At 43.8% G+C, this 20,453-nt stretch overlaps 1 pseudogene; it reads right to left on the bottom strand.

Annotated features, from left to right (window-relative positions):
• Positions 1–2,040: 2,040 nt before the first annotated feature.
• On the bottom strand, positions 2,041–3,985 carry LOC108305788 (annotated as a pseudogene).
• Between the last annotated feature and the right edge of the window lie 16,468 nt (positions 3,986–20,453).

The raw sequence follows: 20,453 nt of genomic DNA, 5'->3' as shown, positions 1-20,453 counted from the left end.
TCAGGAGGATCGCTTGAGCCCAGGAGTTGCAGACTGCAGTAAGTTAATGTTCCACCACTGGTCTCCAGTCTGTGTGACAGAGTGAGACCCCGTCTCTAAAAATAAACAAGTAGATAAATCACAATGAATCATAGGTGATGCAGACCTCCTTGATGGCATCCAGAAGTTTGATCAGACCAAGAGAACCAAACAGCTTTGATTGTCAGACATTCCACCCCCTGCATACCTACCTTACTCATAAAAGCCCCTAGCTATGTTCAAAGGGAGGTCTTTGACCTAAGACTTGATTATGAAGTAAGAGAGTGTTTCTCTTACCCACCTGCTTTGGTCAAATTAAATAAATCTTTCTCCTAAGTGCTGATATGTCAGTGCTTGGCTTACTGCACATTAGGTACACAAATCTAATATCAGGGTTCAATAACACATGTAGGTTATTACAGGAATCCACAAAAGGGACCTTCAAGTTGCATCCTGTATGTGTTTCTTTTGCCTTTATGACATGGTTTGGAAACACATTAGTCTTATCTGGAGAGCTTATTAAAACCCTGATCACTGGACCCCACTTTCACATTTATGATTGAGTACGTCTAGGGAGGGACCTGAAAATTTGCATTTATCACTGGTTCCCAGGTGATATAGCCGTTTGGGGATCCATGCTTGGAGAACCACTCTGGATACCTCTAAATTAGTAGTTCAACCTTAGCTGTGCTTAGAAACACTGGGAAAATGTGTGTGTGTGCATGTGTGTGTGTGTGTGTGTGTGTGCGTGCGCATGTGCACATATGTAATCAGCTCATGTTTAATTGTGACATTTTGAAATTGTACAAGTATTTTGACATCTGTCCCTCACATTTAGTCTCTTAAAAGGACAAGAAAACAAACCAATCACTGGTTTAATGAGTTTAATAAATTTACCCCTTCAGTTCTTGTTTGTAGCACCCAATATTCCTTTGAAATATGAAACAGCTACGGCAGTGGCCAACAGTGAATTTCTACCCCATACTCCGCAACAGAGTTCAAAACTTCAGGCTGTCTGAACATTGTGTTGCAATGGCACTTGTCTAGAATTGGTACCTCTCCCTACTTGGGAGAGTTTAGATGTACCAGTGGAAATAGCTTTTTGTCTTTCAAGGGGAAGAAAGAAAATCACTCCTCCTAACTCAGAAGATCTGAAGATCTGGCTGCAAGGTCTTTCTTCCTGTCCCATTTCTTCAGATTTTTTTTTGTTGTTGTTGCAGTGGAGTAAGAGAGACCAAAACCTGACTTCTAACTTGAGTTACAAGAAACAAGAGAATGATATTTATAAAGGGAGTGACCAGCGGCAACTGGGACACTCCTTTACCTCCCACAACCAATGTTTGTGCTTCACAGAAAAACAACAAAAATAACAAATCCACAAAACGCAACAGCTAGAACAACAAATTTCATTCACCCAAGGGTGGTAGAAGGCAGGAAGGAAAGGTGGGAGGGTAAATGGCACAGGGAGAAAAACAAAGTATTCAAATCATTCCGGCCACAGGAACTGGCAGATGCTAGAAAAATAGCTGCAGAAAAAAACTGTGGTCCTTTCAGACTCTTGGTGGTGTTAAAAATCCACACACTGGTATCAAGAAGATTCCGCCTTATGTGCACCAGAGATAAAGATTCCAATTCCTGCCCGAGCATGGTGACTCATGCCTGCAATCCCAGCACTTTGGGAGGTCAAGGCAGGTGGATCACAAGGTCAAGAGATTGAGACCATCCTGGCCAACATGGTGAAACCCCGTCTCTACTAAAAATACAAAAATTAGCTGGGCATGGTAGTACGTGCCTGTAGTCCCAACTACTCGGGAGGCTGAGGCAGAAGAATTGCTTGAACCCGGGAGGCAGAGGTTGCAGTGAGCCAATATTGTACCACTGCACTCCAGCCTGGGTGACAAAGTGAGACTCCATTTCAAAAAAGAGAAAAAAAGATTTCAGAGGGCCCTTGGCAGAATGAATGGTGCCTTCCCTGCCAGGGGCGGGGGGTGAACTGGGGAAAGAGCTGCCACAGCCTCCTTTCTATCCCACCCATTCCCTGGATGACAGGTCACTCAGGCCTGCAGTAGCCTTCAGTTTGGGTGGAGATAGATGTGGTGAAGGGAACTTCTCTGCAGAAGTTGAGCTGCTCAAGGTAGACTGCAGGTTAGACTGTCTTGTGGAAGAGTCTGTTGCTTAAGAAGACCACCGAGGAGAAGAGGTGCACTCGAAGAGATATGCTTTGCCAGGGATCTTTGCCTTATTGCACTGATAATGCATAAAGGAATGAGGATAGAGAAAAGGCAGCCATGGATAATATATGAGGAGTGCATTGCTGTGAGAAAAGCCAAGGGCAAACCAAACCCAAAGGAGTAAAGCCAGTTCCTCTCTATGTTAGACAACTGCTGGTGCATTTCAATTCCTTTACTGAATCAACCATATTCAAAGCAGTAGAGCGAGTCGAGAAGAGAGAAATGCAAGAGAATAACCAGATGACCAACAAATGGGTGGGAAAGAGGCTCGCAGATATTCCCTGCATGGGGAAAAGAGCCTGCCGCAAAAGACGGAATAGTGTGTCAACAGTTATTTTGTGAACACTAGGGAATGGGTGAGGCTTCCTCCCTAATGCCTCAGATGCCAGGTCAGCTATATCATGGAACCAAATGGCATTCACAACTTCGCTAGGCACAAACAAGGGGAGCACCCAAAAAACTCTGGAGATTGATGTGAGGAAAAATTCCAGCCACGACCAAGCATTTCCACACAGTGATGCGTTATAAGTAATTCACGCTGTTACTAACTGAAGCCCAGGAATAAACACTTGATAAAGCAAGGGTAGGCTGAACCAGAACACTCCACCATTCCAAGCACAACACTGGAAAATTCTACCAACACTTGATGGCTCCCTCTCTTGTCCCCACTCTATACTCTGGGGTATTCTTTGTGCCAGGACCCTGATTGCCCTTCTTCCACACTGCTCCTCTCTTTTGCTAGATGGGAGCGTCTAGCTGGAGATGGTACAAATACCCCAGATGGAGTCTTTGATTCCCCTGGGATGGTCTTGGAGAAAGATTTTGACAGTCAGCCATGTCTTCACTACCCAAACTATCAAATACACAGAGGAGATAGAAGTGCCCCCAAATCTCTCATCATGAAGGACCCTGCAGCTATGCCACCACGGCTCCAGTCTGCCCCCTTGCCCACCACCAGGGGCCTACTTGGCTCCTCTGTGCCAGGCAGTCTGCTCCACCCAGACACTTCCAGGGCTGGGGTACTGTACCCACACTGGCCATGCCTGGGCTGCAGAGAGGGTTTTTGCTTTTTTTTTTTTAAATGCAACCCTCTACCCCATTTAAAACTGATTAAATCAGATCTTGTAGGTGGAGCTCAGACATTGGATTTTTGCACAGCTCCCCAAGTGGTCCTTCCATGCATTAAAATTGAGAAGCACTGCTCTAAATTTGTTTTGGCCCTGTGGAAAGGGCCAAAACAAAATTTGAGCAGTGCTTCTCAACTTTAATGCTCACCCCCCAATGGAGTCACTCAGAGGGGAAGGCTATATCTGTTTTGGTTACAGGAAGTCTTTAGGGTGGATTTCAGTCCTTAGGAAATGTCAGAAATCATGCACTGGAGTGAAATTCTATGTGTGTAGTGAAGGTGGAATAACGTTCATTCACTCTGAGTTCTGCTCTTGATGCCCACCAGCAAATCCCCCTGGGGAGAGGCACTCAGTGCAGTGAGTATGCGGAAGGCTTCATCTGGGTCAGAGGTCTCCTCTCATATCACAGAAGCCACAATGGGGAGAAGCCTGCAGGGCGAATGGCAAAGCACTGACCTGCTGCTTCCTTAGGGTTTCCCGGGGTGCAGCTGCCTTGTCAGGTTTTGGCTTCAGGTGAGGTTTTCCCACATACCCCACATTCACATGTTTCTTACCAATATGGTTGCTGATGCATGCACAGCCTTTGGTGCCCACTTCAGCCTTTCTCATACTCAGTGCCCCTCAAAGGGCTTCTCCAGCCCTGAGTTGCACCACGAGGCCTCTGGCCCTGTTGAACATTCCCTGATGTAGACTCTTTGATGGGCAGCAAAGGCTGAGCTCCAGGTTAAGACTTTCCCATGCTCATTACATACATAGGATTTTTCTTCAGTATGCACTTCCTGATGTTGCCTAAGATCTGAAATCCGGCTGAAAGATTTTCCACAGTTAGGCAAATCCTTCAGGGGGCTCTAGCCGCAGAATGTTTCCTTTGGTGGGCCATAAGGGATAGAGCTCAGAGTGAAGGCCTACCCGCACTCACACTGACAGAACTTTACCCCACTGTGAATTCTCTCTCAATGATGAAAAGCTATATGCAGAGGGAACTCTACCATATTCATCATATTTACAGCTTTCCCTTCTATGGAAACCTTGTGATGTTTAATTAAGTTGGAGTTAGAACTGAATCTTTGTCCAAACCCCTTCTATCTCTGTCCTTCCTAACTTCTGTAGGTATTTTGCTTTTAATCCTTAGTTGTTTTCACATGAGATCTCTTGGTATTTATGTTTTTTCCTAAAGGATTTCTCCAAATCTTCTCTAAATTGTTTTTCATTTCACAGACTGCTCCAGATTCAAACATCTGTTTTCTCCTGATATTAATGCCAGTGAATTTATCATCATATTCTGAACCAGAATCAACATCTTGCTCTAAGTTCTGTTCTCACCCAAGAATAGAAAAGGCATATACAAGAGGCATACAGGAAAGTTACTAAAACACTAGTGGGGCCCTTTGAGAGAGTAGGTCAGAGACCATTCTGAGACTCAGTGCAGAGAAGATAGAATGAATGGAGGATAATGAATTGAGAGCGAACCAAGGAGATGGCATCAGCAAACCAACTACAAAGAATCCAACTATTGGGTCGCAAACAAGGGGAGGCTAGCAGATGATGAGGGAAAGCCAAGATAGGAGCTCTCACAGTAGAGAACTGCACGGGGAGGAAAACTCTGTCTTCTCTTCCTGATGAGAAAGCTTACTTTGCCAACTGCCCTTCCCATCCCCTTTCTAAAGTTCCCCAGCAAAAGAGGGGCCGTTGCTAACTGGGTGAGCCAGAGTCCCAGATATCACCTGGCCAACCTTATTTGGTGGACATGATAAATGTTGGTTTTAAAGCTGGGCTCACTGCCCTCTCTTTTTGTGACTTTGTTCTTTTACTATGGGACAGGCCAGAAGGTAATAGCCTGAGATTTGGTTGCAGCCTCCAAAGGGCAGTAGAAGTCTTACTTGAGTCTGATCAGCATATACTGATCTTCGTGGTTTCTTGGTATGATGATTAGTGGCAGACCCTTTCATTCACTCATTTTTATTCTACAAAATTTCCCAGTTTGGACATAAATTATGGTCATCCAAGAGCTAAACCATGTCATCAAACTCATCTTCAGCAGAGGGCTTGAATTAGGGTGCCAACTCAGTTAATGATGAGATACAATTGGTAAGTTCCATTTCCTAACAGGCTACTACTGTCACTTGCATGAATCTCCTTTGGGAATTCAACATGGAAGAAGTGGGATTAGCAGAGCAGGAGTCAGTCTTTCTGGATCCTTGGTCAGAATATTTCATTTCTAATACAGGGCAAAAGGAATGATTCTCTAATGGACTGGGAGGCCCAATAATTAAATGGGAGCAAGAGATGGAAATAAGAATATTCAAGCCCAGGCATGGTGGCTCACACCTGTAATTCCAACACTTTGGGAGACTGAGGCAGGCGGATCACCTAAGGACAGGAATTTGAGACCAGCCTGGCCAACATGGCAAAACCCCATCTCTACTAAAAATACAAAAATTAGCTGAATGTGGTGGTGCAAGCCTGTAATCCCAGCTACTTGGGAGGCTGAGGCAGGAGAATCACTTGAACCTGGGAGGCAGAGGTTGCAGTGAGCCTCGATTGCACCATTGCACTCCAGCCTGGGCAGTAGAGTGAGACTCGTCTCAAAAAAAAAAAAAAAAAAAAAGAAGAACATTCAAAAGGAACAGTCTTTGAAAGAATGAGAAACAATGCTTTCAATTGGGAGTGGGTAGAGGCCATGAAGAGGGAGCTATCATGATGTGTCCTAAACTAGAACCCTCTGCATTGAGGTGGGCCCAGAAAAGAGGAAGGAGACTCTAGAAAGACCCAGTGTTCCTACTAGTTTAAGCCTACAAAGTCTCTCTGTTTCTGGTTGTTCCACCCAATTTTTACTGCACCAAAGAGCAGACAAGGAGCAATATAGAAGAGAAAGCATGAGGCATAAAAGACACTAATAGAGGGCCGGGTGCGGTGGCTCATGCCTATAATCCTAGCACTTTAGCACACTGAGTCAGGCACATCATCTGTGGTTGGGAGTTCAAGACCAGCCTGACCAACGTGGAGAAACCCCGTCTCTACTAAAAACACAAAATTAGTCAGGCATGGTGGCACATGCCTGTAATCCCAGCTACTTGGGAGGCTGAGGCAGGAGAATCACTTGAACCTGGCAGGCAGAGGTTGCAGTCAGCCGACATAGCACCATTGTACTTTAGCTTGGGCAACAAGAGCAAAACTGCATCTCAAAGAAAAAAGACACTAATATAGTGTTACAAAGTCCAAGTCTATCCATTAATCACAATGTATGCAAACATAGTGTTTCCTTATTAAAAGGAAGGAGGGAGACAAAGAAGAAGGGTGGAGATTTTTTACAAGAGATTTACCTATAATAAAACCAAACAATAAAAACAACATTGAGATACCGTCTCACGCCAGTTAGAATGGCAATCATTAAAAAATCTGGAGACAACAGATGCTGGAGAGGATGTGGAGAAATAGGAACACTTTTACACTGTTGGTGGGAGTGTAAATTAGTTCAACCATTGTGGAAGACAGTGTGGCGATTCCTCAAGGACCTAGAAATAGAAATTCTATTTGACCCAGCAATCCCATTACTGGGTATATATCCAAAGGATTATAAATCGTTCTACTATAAGGACACGTGCACACGAATGTTCGTTGCAGCACTGTTTACAATAGCAAAGACCTGGAACGAACCCAAATGCCCATCGATGATAGACTGGACAGGGAAAATGTGGCACATATACACCATGGAATATTATGCAGCCATCAAAAACGAAGAGTTTGGGTACTTTGTAGGGACATGGATGAACCTGGAAACCATCATTCTCAGCAAACTGACAGAAGAGCAGAAGATCAAACACTGCATGTTCTCACTCATAGGTGGGTGTTGAACAATGAGAACACATGGACACAGGGAGGGGAGCACTACACACTGGGGTCAGTTGGGGGGAAATAGGGGAGGGACGGTGGGGGGTGGGGAGCTGGGGAGAGATAGCAAGGGGAGAGATGCCAGATATAAGTGATGGGGAGGAAGGCAGCAAATCACACTGCCACGTGTGTACCTATGCAACAGTCTTGCATGTTCTTCACATGTACCCCCAAACCTAAAATGCAATAAAATAAATACATGGGAAAAAAAAACAATAAAAAAGGTTGAAAAGAAAAGAAGAGAAGGAAAAAGGGTATACCACGAAAGCTCTAACAAGAAAAATAGCTGTGTAGAATTATTAATATGAGACAAAACAGACTCTAAGGCTAAGAATTTAATGGGGATAGAATGGAATATTTCATATTGATAAAAAAATGAGCAATCAATCCCTAAGTTGTTCAACAATATCCAAGTCAGGAAACCTAGAAGTTACTCTTTTTTTTTTGAGATGGAGCTTTGCTCTTGTTGCCCAGGCTAGAGTGCAATGGTACAATCTCGGCTTACTGCAACCTCTCCCTCCCAGGCTCAAGTGATTCCCCTGCCTCAGCTTTCCAAGTAACTGGGATTACAGGCATGCACCACCGTGCTTGGCTAATTTTATATTTTTAGTAGAGATGGGGTTTCACCGTGTTGGCCAGGCTGGTCTCAAACTCCTAACCTCAAGTGATCCACCTGCCTCAGCCTCCCAAAGTGCTGGGATTCCAAGGGTGAGCCACTGCGCCCAAGCAGAAGTTACTCTTAATTCTCCACCCTCTCACATCTAAAACATCAGCAAGTCCACTTTATTCTTCTTCTAAAATACATTGTAAATCCACTCATTTCTTTCCATCTCCACAGCACCTCACCCCTGGTCCTGGCCACCATCTTCTCTCAAATGTAATCCTGCAATGGTACCCTAACTGGCCTCCTGACAACCTCAAATGGGTTAACCTGGCCAACATGGTCTTCAGAGGGCAGGCCTCTGCCCAACTCTGACTGCACCTCTGACACTGTAACTCTCATCCAGGCACAGTGGCCTCCTTTCTGACACCTGATCAGCCCAATCAATTACACCTTGAGCCTTTGCAGCAACTTTTCCCTCTGCCTGGAATGCTCCTCTCTCACACCTTCAGGGGCATAGCAGTCTTTGAAATTTCAATTTTTAGTCTAAATGGAACCCTCTAAGAAAGGAGGGTGAAATTTTTCAATACTTGTTAATACAGAAGCATAAGAATTACTGTAATTGCCTTCCGACTTATTTGTTACCTTTATAAATAGACTTCTGATGGCAGAGACTACTAATATTAATCTTTGAAATGTTGAATTATGTTGAAAACAGAGAACTGAGAGGCTGGGCCCCGTGGCTCATACCTGTAATCCAGCACTTTGGGAGGCTGAGGCGGGAGGATTACTTGAGGCCAGAAGTTTGAGACCAGCCTGGTCAACATAGTGAGACCCCTTCTCTACAAAAAATACAAAAATCAGCTGGATGTGGTGGTGCACGCCTGTAGTCTTAACAGTTAAGAAGGCTGAGGAGGGAAGATAGCTTGAGCCCAGGAGGTCGAGGGCGCAGTGAGCTATGATCTCACCACAGCACTCCAGCCTGGGTGACAGAGGGAGACCCTGTCTCAGAGAGAGTGAGAACAAATGGGGGTCTGGGAGAACACTAAGGATTCTCCTTCAAATAGTTCAATTTATTTCTCTGCAGACCGTTCATTTCTTGAGATTTTCTCTTATATTTACTTATTTTATCTCCACTAGATGGCGCTTCTATCCTGTTCGTGACTGTTTTCAGGACCCTGGACAGTGCCTGGTGTACAGTAAATGCTCAATAACTACTGAATGATTTGTCGTAAACTTACATGTACCCTGAACCTATCAGCACAGCTTCAAACTATAGAAGACAAACGGATTTACAAAAAGAAATAGACGAGTGTGAGACCAATCCACCCCCCTCCTTAGAAACACACTAGGCAAATCCAAAACAACAAAGAACTGTAAATGCAAAAGTAAAACGAGTGCTTCTACCATCTATATTTCTGAATTATTTTTTCACAATCTATATGTATTACTTTGATAAATGAGATTAAATTTTACTTTATGTTCCCTCCTCAAATAGTAAAATCTTTTAGTATGGTTCTAAGGAGCTGGTCAAACCTGTTCAGGGGTGTTAAGTGCACACCAAGATAGAAGATGACAGGAAGATGCATAACATTAGGATTATATTTAGGGTTATTCCATATTTTTTTGAGACAAAGTCTTGCTCTGTCACCCGGGCTGGAGTGCAGTGGTGTAATCTAGGCTCACTGCAACCTCCATCTCCCAGGTTCAAGCAATTCTCCTGCCTCGGTCTCCCAAGTAGCTGGGATTACAAGCATGTACCACCACACCCAGCTAATTTTTGTATTTTTAGTAGAGATGGGGTTTCACCATGTTGGCCAGACTGGTCTCAAACCCTTGACTTCAAGTGATCCGCCCACCTTGGCCTCTCAAAGTGCTGGGATTACAGGTGTGAGCCGCTACGCCTGGTCTGTTTAGGGTTATTCTAAAAATCATAACTCCATAGACTTAAAAAAGTTCTATATGTGGCTGGTAACCCCTTCTGCAGCTGAGACTGACTACAAGCCTCCTTCTGTCACCCAGTGTGACCAGAATTGTGTTCTGTGAGGGGCAGGGTTTACTGGACAGTAAGAGGTGACACGCCAGGATGAATTCTCCCCCTGCAGTAAACGCTACTCTACAATAAAGTGACAGGAAGATCTGACCTAAATGCCCTGCAGAGCTTCATTTCTCCTACCATCTGATTTTGTAAGGAAAAAAAAAGTGTGTGTGTGCTTCTATGTATTTTTTTTTTAGCATTACTCCTTAATTTAAATGTCTATTAAAAAAATACTAGAGCTTAACTGGTTATCTTTGAAACATAATCTCTTTTTATTTTCTTCTTTTAATGATTTCTATTTTCTCACATTTCTACAATAATAAGTACAACTTAGGTGGCAAAGAAATGATATAAATATACATCATATCTGTCAAATCAAATTATCTGGATGAGCTAATGCCCACCCAAGAGGCAAGCTGGAGAAAGGGGGGTGCTGTTGACTTCTGGTCCATTTCTCATTCTTTCTGAGCAATGGTAAGGCCAGGGACTGGACAGTGGGCTATTGGACAGCACTCCAGACTCGGGCCAATGTACTTGGTACTTCCATCAGGAGAGTAGTTGGCAGTTGATCCCTCCATCCACAGTATCCTTCGGGCAGCTATGTTGATCAGTGTAACAGATAAGGCAACATAAATACACTTTCTCATAACTTGTCATCAGCACTACATTTAACAGCAGCACCAGTGATTCTGTAGTGTCCTCCAAGCCCTGGAGCAGGCTAACTTACTTTTTTTTATATGGAGTTTCATTCTGTTGCCAGGCTGGAGTGCAGTGGCATGATCTCAGCTCAGTGAAACCTCTGCCTCCCAGGTTCAAGCTATTCTCCTGCCTCAATCTCCCAAGTAGCTGGGACTACAGGCATGCACCACCATGCCCAGCTAATTTTCGTATTTTTAGTAGAAACAGAGTTTCACCATGCTGGCCAGGATGGTCTTGGTCTCTTGACCTCATGATTCACCCACCTCGGCCTCCCAAAGTGCTGGGATTACAGGCGTGAGCCACTGTGCCTGGCTGCAGCAGGCTGACTTTAGGCATTTCTACAAACCCAAAACCTAATTTTCTTTGTTTCCTCTCTTGACTCCACCCAGGGGTGCTTCGGAGACCCAGGTAAGTTGGTGGCATAGTTTGAAGGTCAGAAAATCAGCGAGCTGATGGTGTGGATTCCAGTTTGAATCTGAAGGTCTGAGTACCAGGAGTTCCAATGGAGGGAGAAGAACATCTCAACTCAAGGAGTCAAGCAAAGCAAGAACTCAACCTTCCTGTGCCCTTTTGTTCTTTCTATTGAAGCCCTCAGTGTATCATGCCCACCCACACTAGGAAGGGTCATCTGCTTTATTTAGCTCACTAATTCAGATGCTAATCTCTCACAGACACATTCGGAAGTAATGTTTAACCAGATATGTGGGCATCCTCTGCCCTAGTCAAGTTGACATGTAAAATTAACCACCACAATGATGATAGACTAGTTTTCAAAATTCAACAAGTTCTCACATCTTGACCACTCCTGGACCTAGAAGTTAATGCAAAACGATAAACCCCATCCCTTTTTTTATGATTTTGAAAATTACATATACCCTTAAGTTGGAATCCCATTTTAGAAACCTGGAGGTTTTCTGTGGAAGGGAGGTTGGAAAAGAGCAGCTTGTACAGGAGTGAAGGAGTAAACGCAGCTCAGCCACAGAGGCCCATTCACTAACCCTTACTTGTACGAGCTAATCTGTTTTCTTGTTCTTTCATTCAATATATGACCACTGGTGCCAGGCAATGTGCCAGTAGCTACAGAGAGCTGTAGAGTGTACTGGTGAACATGTAAATGCTGGCATCAGCCATATCTCATAATCTGTTTTTCTTCGCAGTGTCTTTAATAATGGAAATTGTTTATTATGTGTCTCTTCCACTGAAAGGTAAGCTGTATGAGAACAAGACCTGTGATTTTCTTCATTACCACTCTATCCCCAGCACATAGTAAGTGTTCTTATGCAAATTGAGAGGATGACTGACTGACTGACTGACTGACTGACTGACTGAGTGAATGGAGATCTGACTTGTATTCTCCTTGTTGCCACTGTGTGGGTGGAAAGACACTGGGGCCACCCATCAGACTGGGGAACCCAGGAGGAATAGGTTTATGGGAACAGGGAGATGAAGTCTGCAACTCCCTGTTTGGAGGATAATCAGTTGAAATGTTAATTGACTTAATTTCTTCCCTCTGTCCTGCCATGTAGGTTTCCCTTACCAGTTCAGTTAGAGGCAGTTCACGGAGAATTTAGCATTGTTACAGCAGGAATGCAAGGAGAATAAAACAATATTTAGTTCTGACATCTAAATAAGTTTCTTAAAACTGCACATGAGCCCAAGAGGTGGAGACTGCAGTGAGCCAAGATCATGCCACTGCATTACAGCCTGGGCGACAGTGCCAGACTCCGTCAAAAAAAAAAAAAATTAACATTACAGTGGAAAGAAAATAATATAAGAGGAGATTTGATCTGGGATTGGGGAGAAACCTGAGGACCACAAAAGAAATGAGGAATCCTGAGGAGGGAGGATCTTTGTGAGGACTTTTTGAACAAAGCGAGGAGGTAGAACACAGATGTGGAGTGTGCCCAGCTTCACACATGTGCACGCACCATCATCACCAGCTCATAAGTTTGTATCAGTGGCCCAAGACCACCACTTACAATTCAAGTGCACACTCCTATGGCCAGGAGCCATCTGTTGAGGGTCTTCCTTTGACAGCTGCCTGCAGCCTGCCCTTGGTCAACCAGCAGGGGAGAATTCATCTATGACCTAAGGTAGGCACAGCCCAACCAAACCACCCTATGTGACAAACCATCTTTACAATAGTCTAGGTCATCTCAAAGCCTAAAATAAAAACGTGGCCCTGGTGTTCTGGAGAGCAAGCAGTTCTCAAAGTATGATCTGGGGATTCCTGAAACTCCTTCAGGTGCTCCATGAAGCCCAATCTATTTCCACAATAATTTCACAAACCATTGTCTTCAAGAACTAAGATTTTCTTTGCCTCTTTTATTCTCATTCTCATATGAGTGTATAGAGGCTACGTATTTGCCAAATCCCAACAAATTAAATGCAGAAGAAAATTTAACAGTCCAGTCAACTTCCATTAACCAGTCTCTAAAGAGAGTTACAAAAAAGAAAACAGTACTACTATTCTAACTAATCTTTGGTTCTGGAAAATATCATTATTTTCATTTTAAAATATTGTATACATCTTTTCAAAAAGAACAAAATAATGTTTCCTCGCCTTTTTTGTTACCCTTCTAGAGTCAAACTATGAAATCTTATGACTTTAATTTTAAAATAGTCTTAGGTTAATTTAATGCCATGACACAGTAATTCTGAATTGGCAATGAACAAATTATAAGCATTTATTAAACTCTGATTTAAAAAAAAATAAGGCCTTGAGATAAGCACTGGACAAAGGGAGCTGTCAGGTGATGTCCCAGGCCACGAGGAGCTCATGGACCCATGGTAGGGGCAGGTACCACCCCCTGTACCACACAGCAATGCATCTCACACAACACAGACGGCTGGAAGAACAGGAAGAGGAGGAGAGAGGAGAGACCCTAACAGCCCATGGGGTGTAAGGGAAGGCCTTCTAGATAGACAGTGGTGGAACTGATTCTTCAAATAAGGATTTTGTTTGGTAGATTAGTGGTTTTCTCATTTTAGAACTTGTTAAACACAGAGTCCAATACTGCTTTCCCAGAGAATTGTAAGCAGCATATCTCAAATGTGAAAAAAGTTGTAAATAATGTAAATATTAACATGTAATGAACTTATTATTGTATTTGAGTGAATTAATGGATATTTTTAGATGTCTATCTTATTTATAAGTCAACACCACAAAGTTCTTTGCAGTCCTGAATAATTTTTAGGTGTGTCAAGAGTTTTTGACCAGAGAGATTGAAAACCTTTGATCTAAGCCAGGCGCGGTGGCTCACACCTGTAATCCCAGCACTTTGGGAGGCGGAGGCGGGCGGATCACGAAATCAAGAGATCGAGACCATCCTGGCCATGGTGAAACCCCGTCTCTACTAAAAATACAAAAATTAGCCGGGCATGGTGGCATGCGCTTGTGGTTCCAGCTCCTCGGGAGGCTGAGGCTGGAGAATCGCTTGAACCCAGAAGGTGGAAGTTGCAGTGAGCAGAGATTGCGCCACTGCACTCCAGCCTGGCGACAAAGCAAGACTCCGTCTCAAAAAAAAAAAAAAAAAAAAAAAAAAAGAAAAAAAGAAAACCTTTGATCCAGAAGGATGGTTTTGTAAAAGTAAAAGCACAGCAACAACAACACCCAACTTTGCACTTGGGTGAGAATGAATAGAACCAGAAGAAGACAGCCTGAAGCCAGTGTAGTAGAGAAAACCTGCTTATTGCACCTGCTAAACTGCAAACACCCAAAGGACTCATGTCTAGCCTACTTGCATCTAGCTCACTGCCTGGCATTCAGTTGGCACAAAACGAGTATTTGTTCCATCAGTATCTATATATCTTTATATGTGTTGACCTTGAAGTGTCTGTGAGACATCTCGGGAGAGACAAGTAGGGAGATAAATGGAGTTCACTGAAGTAGATATACAGATGTGGAAGTCATCCACTTATGAGAAGTGGGTGAAGCAAGGAGTAGGTGAGTGCATCTGGAGAGGGAGAGTGTTAATATTGAAGTGAAAAGGTCAGGGAAACCTGGAGAACACCACCATTTAAGAGGTGGATGAAGGAAGAGCTCAGCCCATTTTGAGAGCCCAGATGTTTGATGCTATATACTAGAAAAGTTGTGTCAAAGTAGAACTGAGAAAGTATGTTATTACTGAAGTCAAGACAGAAGAGAAGTGCAATAAATTAAGAGTGGTCCTGTGACAAGCACCATAGCTTGGCTCACCCAACATCTTTTCTAACTCTCTTTCTCCTGGACTTCCTTCATTTCAAAAGTGTGGCTGTTGTAGCTGGGTGTGGTGGCTCATGCCTGTAATCCCAGCACTTTGGGAGGCTCACGTGGGAGGATTGCTTGAGCCCAGGAGTTCAAAACCAGGCTGGGCAACATGTGAGACTACATTCCACAATTTTTTTTTTTAAATTAGCCAGGTGTGGTGGCACATGCCTATAATTAATCTCAGTTACTTGGGAGGCTGAGGTGGGAGGATAATTTGGGCTGGGGAGGTCGCGGCTGCAATGAGCCATGATTATGCCACTGCACTCCAGCCTGGGCAACAGAACAAGATCCTGTCTCCAAAAAAGTGTGGTTGTCCAATATGGTAGCCACTAGCCACATATGGCTAGTTAAATTCAAATTAATTTAAGTTAAACAATATCAGAAATTCAGCTTTTCAGTCACACTAGCCAGGTTTCAAGTGTTGTCACCACACGAGGCTAGAAGCTATTCTAGTGGAGCAGGTATAGAACATTTTCATCATCACAGAAAGTTTTATTGGACAAAGCTGCTCTAGAGGTTGGAAACCTAAAATGGTCTCCCAGATTCTCTTAGACCTAGAAGTGGCCAAATGCACAGCGCTAACATGTAAGAGAAAGTATTTGATGAGGCATCTCTTACCAAATAATTTTTTTTATTAAAAAAAATTTTTTGGCCTGGCACGGTGGCTCACACCTGTAATCCAGCACTTTGGGAGGCCAAGATGGGCAGATCACGAGGTCAGGAGATAGAGACCATCCTGGCTAACACGGTGAAACCCCGTATCGACTAAAAATACAAAAAATTAGCCAGGTGTGATAACACATCCCTGTAGTCCAGCTACTCAGAAGGGTGACACAGGAGAATTGCTTGAACCTGGGAGGTGGAGGCTACAGTGAGCTGAGACTGTGCCACTGCACCCCAGCGTGGGCAACAGAGCAAGACTCCGTCTCAAAAAAAAAATTCTATGGATGAGGTCTTGCTGTGTTACTCAGGCTGGAGCGTAGTGGCTATTCACAGGCACGATCATGGTGCACTGCAGACTTATGGGCTCAAGTGATCCTCCTGCCTCAGCCTCCAGAGTAGCTGAGATTACAGGTGCATGCCACTGCATCCCACTGAAATAATAGTCTTTTTAAAATGTATGTATAGCTCACATTTATTTCAGTGTTTAATATTAGCAATGTTTTGGGTCTTTATTTAAAATATTGATGATGTTTTTGTGGCCAGAAATATACCATAGGAACTTAACTCATTTATATCAATTAGCCTATGATAAAATTGGTGGTTATATGTCATTTCACTTAAAGTCACAGTTTCCAAGAACCTAACAATGACTTTAGGTGAGGGCTTGCCCTGTACATATTTTTTTATTTTACATATATCACATATGATTATATTTTTAATAACATATTAAATAATCTTATATTACATATTATCTTTTAAACAATATTATATTATAATATGTAAACATTCTATATATGATGTTTCTCTGGAGGACCCTAATACAAATATATGTATGTAATAACAGGCTGAACTAATGAAGCTGACACACTAGAAATTGCTTGGTATAATGTAAACCGGAGGAAGAAATCCAAAGCCGCAGGCAGAAGCCAGCTATATGTTTGCTTTCCAAACAGTGCTTGCAATTTTTAGAAATTTTTAGAGGTTGGTATTTGCTATGGGTTTTGAGACTGGAGGACATCACAGCAGAGCAGAATTGTTTGGAACAGGTTGAATGATTAGGATTAATCAGGTGAAACAATGCTAGCGACAGGTCTAGAAAAGTCCTAAAAGAAAAGATACATAAAGTCACTGGAGGCATTTCTTTTAGAGAAGAGTTGTAGCATTTATCCTAGTCCAAGAAGCAACAAGGAAACAAGCCAAATTCCAACACACAACTGACCTTTTCACAGAGTAGTTTCTGTTAGAGCTTTACTCTCAAAACCTTATTTTTCATCCCTCTCAGTGAGCTTGATGACAATGACTGAAAAATCAAGTCTCTTCTAATCCCAAACAATACTTAGAGAAATATCTCAGAATTTTCTTCATGTTTACCACCTTTCCGAGTTCTGACAGCTTCTGGGGTGAAAGAAGCCAGAAATGACAGGGAATTAGGATGAAAGGGGAAGAGGCTCAACTCATTTCTGGGGAACAACTCCTGTGGCTAGCCATATGCCAGGCCTTGCTAGTAGAGGGAAAAAGGAAACAATATTCCTGCCCACCTCTAATTGGGGAAAACCAGCCTGGCCCTCCAGAATGCCTACACTGAGGGAAGATAAAACATTTCCTCACTTTGGGAGTTCTGCATACTTAATTTGTAAAACACATGTGTGTGGAGCACCGGTGTTACTGGGCAGGTATAAAACATTTTGATCATCACATAAAGTTTTTTAGATACTATTAGATACTTCTAGGTACGATTAGAACATATGGGCTTAGCCACAGAAGAGCTCCAAGGGCATATGGTACCCCTGGATGCCTCGTAGGTGAAGGGAATTTAAAACTGCACTAGGGCATCAGCTTCTCCTTGGCTGTTGTCCATTGTTCAACTAAGAAATAATGAATGCAAGTATTACCTATTTCCTAAATTGATGGAAGAAGAGGATCACCATGGGACATTACGGTGGCTTAAGGGCACACAAATTGTATGCATCTAAATAGAGACTGAATCACTGTTTTTGTTAATTTCCTACAGCCTATAACAGGACACAACCTGTACTGAAATAACGACTCCCACCCCCACACGGCAATTTGATCATGTTGTTCCTTCTGCCAGAAATGCTCTTCCCTGTTCCTCAAGGCCCAACTCAGTGCTATTCCCTTTTAAGCTGCCTCTAGTCCCTTTCAGGATTAATCCCTTCTTTGGCTCTCTGAACTTCTCTTATGCAGGGTATCATATACTGACTTTATTAGTCACTGGTCTCTACCTGCTCTTGCCCTTGACATTTCCAAGGTCCAGGGCTTACTGCCTTCTCCCTGGAATTCAGTTTTTTGCATAGATGTCAAAATAGGATGTGTCAAAGCTCTCACCTTACCTCACTCAATCCTCCCAACTCTGAGAGGGAAGCAGGCATAGATATTTTTTCTGTTTCACAAATAAAGTAACTTAAGACTCAGAGTGTATACATAACTTGCCCAAGGTCACAATCCCAGCTGGTAAGTGGCAGGGCTAGATTCTGCCATACTTACAGGCTGGAAAAAAATTCCAGTCTATGTTTGAGACCCTTTTGGAAGAATCTGGATTTCAAATCTGAGGTCTGAGAAAACCCAGAAACTGCTAGATTACAACCTATAATATCAAGCTTATTATTTCCAAGAAAAAAGAACATGTTTTCAGAGAATCAAGCTCAGAGACCTGGGTTCCTATCTCTCCAAGATCCTGTTTCCCCATCTATAAAACAGGAAGGTAGTGACTGGATTAGCAACTCTAAGGATCCTCCCTGAGTGCATGTGAACAACTTTGGTGTCTGGGAGCTGTGGGTAGGCTAGCCTGAAAATGCTCCTTTCTCTTCGCAGATTTGCAGCAGGAAGGGCCAGCAGCCAAGCTGTAGGGCAGGTGGGAGAGATTGGGAAAAGGACAACAGACCCCAGGACAGGGATTTAGTCAGGACAGAGTATAGGAGTAGGATGGCTCAACCCTCCTTGCCCCATCCCCAGAACAATGGTGTAGAACCCCCAGGGAGCACTTAGAGCAGGGGCAGCACTGTGTTAGGAGGCAGAGGTCTGTGGGGTCCCATATGCCATCACTAATGGACTGGGTCCCCAGTAAGTAATAGGCCTGTCTGTCCATTTATGTCATAAGGGAGAATCCAAACCAGTGCCAATGGCAAGTGGGGGCAGTCTGGGGCCACAGCTCCCACACTGGGGTCCGAGATGGCTTGCCCACCAGCAGTTGCCTGGGACAAGTCCTGAACTAAAGAACATCATCAGAAGCAATTTGTATTAGTCCATTCTGACACTGCTATAAAGAACTACCTAAGATGGGTAATTTATGAGGAAAAGAGATTTAATCAGCTCATATTTCTGCCAGCTTAACAGGAAGCATGACTGGGAGGTCTCAGGAAATTTACAATCATGGCAGAATGCAAAGGGGAAGCAAGCACCTTCTTTATATAGTGGCAGGGGAGAGAGAGAGAGAGAAGGGGGAAGTGCCATGTGCTTTAAAATGATCAGATCTCATGAGAAGTCACTCACTATCCTGAGAACAGCAATGGGGGAAATCTGCCCCCACAAGCCAATCACCTCTCACTGGGCCCCTCCTCCAATTCGACATGAGATTTGGGCAGGGACCATATCACCACCTGCTCCGTGGTCTGTGCACACTTGAAACAAGTTTCCATTTCCCTCTAAGAAGCTCAGAGGCCTGTAGGGTTTGGTGGTTCACTCACCTGAGATCAGCTCCATTTCCCTCTAGGAAGCTCAGAGGCCTGTGAGGTTTGGTGGTTCACTCACCTGAGATCAGCTCCATTTCCCTCTAGGAAGCTCAGAGGCCTGTGGGGTTTGGTGGTTCACTCACCTGAGATCAGCTCCCCAAAGGAGTCCCTGAGACCCCAGCATCCAGAAAACGCTTCCTTTCACCAAGTCACCCCCGAGGCTATGTTTGGTGATCACCGCTGACCCTCCCTGCTCTCATAACAGGGCCTGGCACACCACTGGCAGGAAGAAACCTGAAAGGAATTAAAAAACAGGATGAATGGAGGTCAGATAAAGCATCTTGCAATAGAAAGAAGGAGAAATGCTCTAAAGACCAGAAATCAAAGCCTAACTTACCCTTCTCAGCCAGTAAAATGTTACTCAGCTACTAGGCTGTTTGCCAAGCCTCAGGATCCTCATCTGCAAACTAATGATCCTATGATACTCTTGTAGAGGCACTGGGAGTGCAAAGCAGATAAGCAGCTGTAAGGGATGTCCACGTCTTGTTCCCTCCAAGCCCCTCAATACAGCCAGCCACCACAGGCAACTTTCTACAACCCATACTGATCAGATTATTCTCTGTTAAAAGCTTTCCACAGCAACCTGGATCAAGGACATGTTTCTTAGAGGCTAGAGTGTACTTTGTGTTGGATGCCATGAAAACAATGGTGGCGTGACCATACGGTGCTCACATCCAGCTAAGGGAACAGCCAAGAGTTAGTGTCAGGGGACTCAACTGTGAACCAGAGAGGTATTAGCCAAGATGGGTCTTACAGTACAGCAGTGAGGCCAGTAAGTGGATAGTGTTAATGGAGTATGACAAATAAGGACCATAACCTATTGGTTATGGCAATAGCATAGCATGGCAGGCCACCACAGGAGCAAAAAGGAAGCTACACCTAATCGAAGTGAGGGGCAGAAAAGGCTTCCTGGAGAAAGGGCTTCTTGTCAGTGCTTTGAAGGATAAGAAGGAGTTTTTGAGGTGAAAGGAGAATCTCACCATTCTCTTAGTTAGAGCTTGGGCCCCATTCACTCCCATTCACAGTGACTGGGGTTTTCTGCACATATCACAGCAAGTACCCCCACCCTATGTGTCTAGGGCCCCACCTTCTTTTTAGGGTGTGTAGGCGTGTTATGGCTAGGGAAAAGGGACTATCCACATAGATGATGTCAGAAGGTCTGAGCAGTTTGGGGGCAGACACTCTCC

Source organism: Cebus imitator, unplaced genomic scaffold (assembly GCF_001604975.1).
Source record: "Cebus imitator isolate Cc_AM_T3 unplaced genomic scaffold, Cebus_imitator-1.0 Scaffold0, whole genome shotgun sequence".
NCBI lineage: Eukaryota > Metazoa > Chordata > Mammalia > Primates > Cebidae > Cebus > Cebus imitator.
The sequence above is the reverse complement of the archived record's forward strand: the minus strand, read 5'-3'. Positions and strand labels throughout refer to the sequence as shown.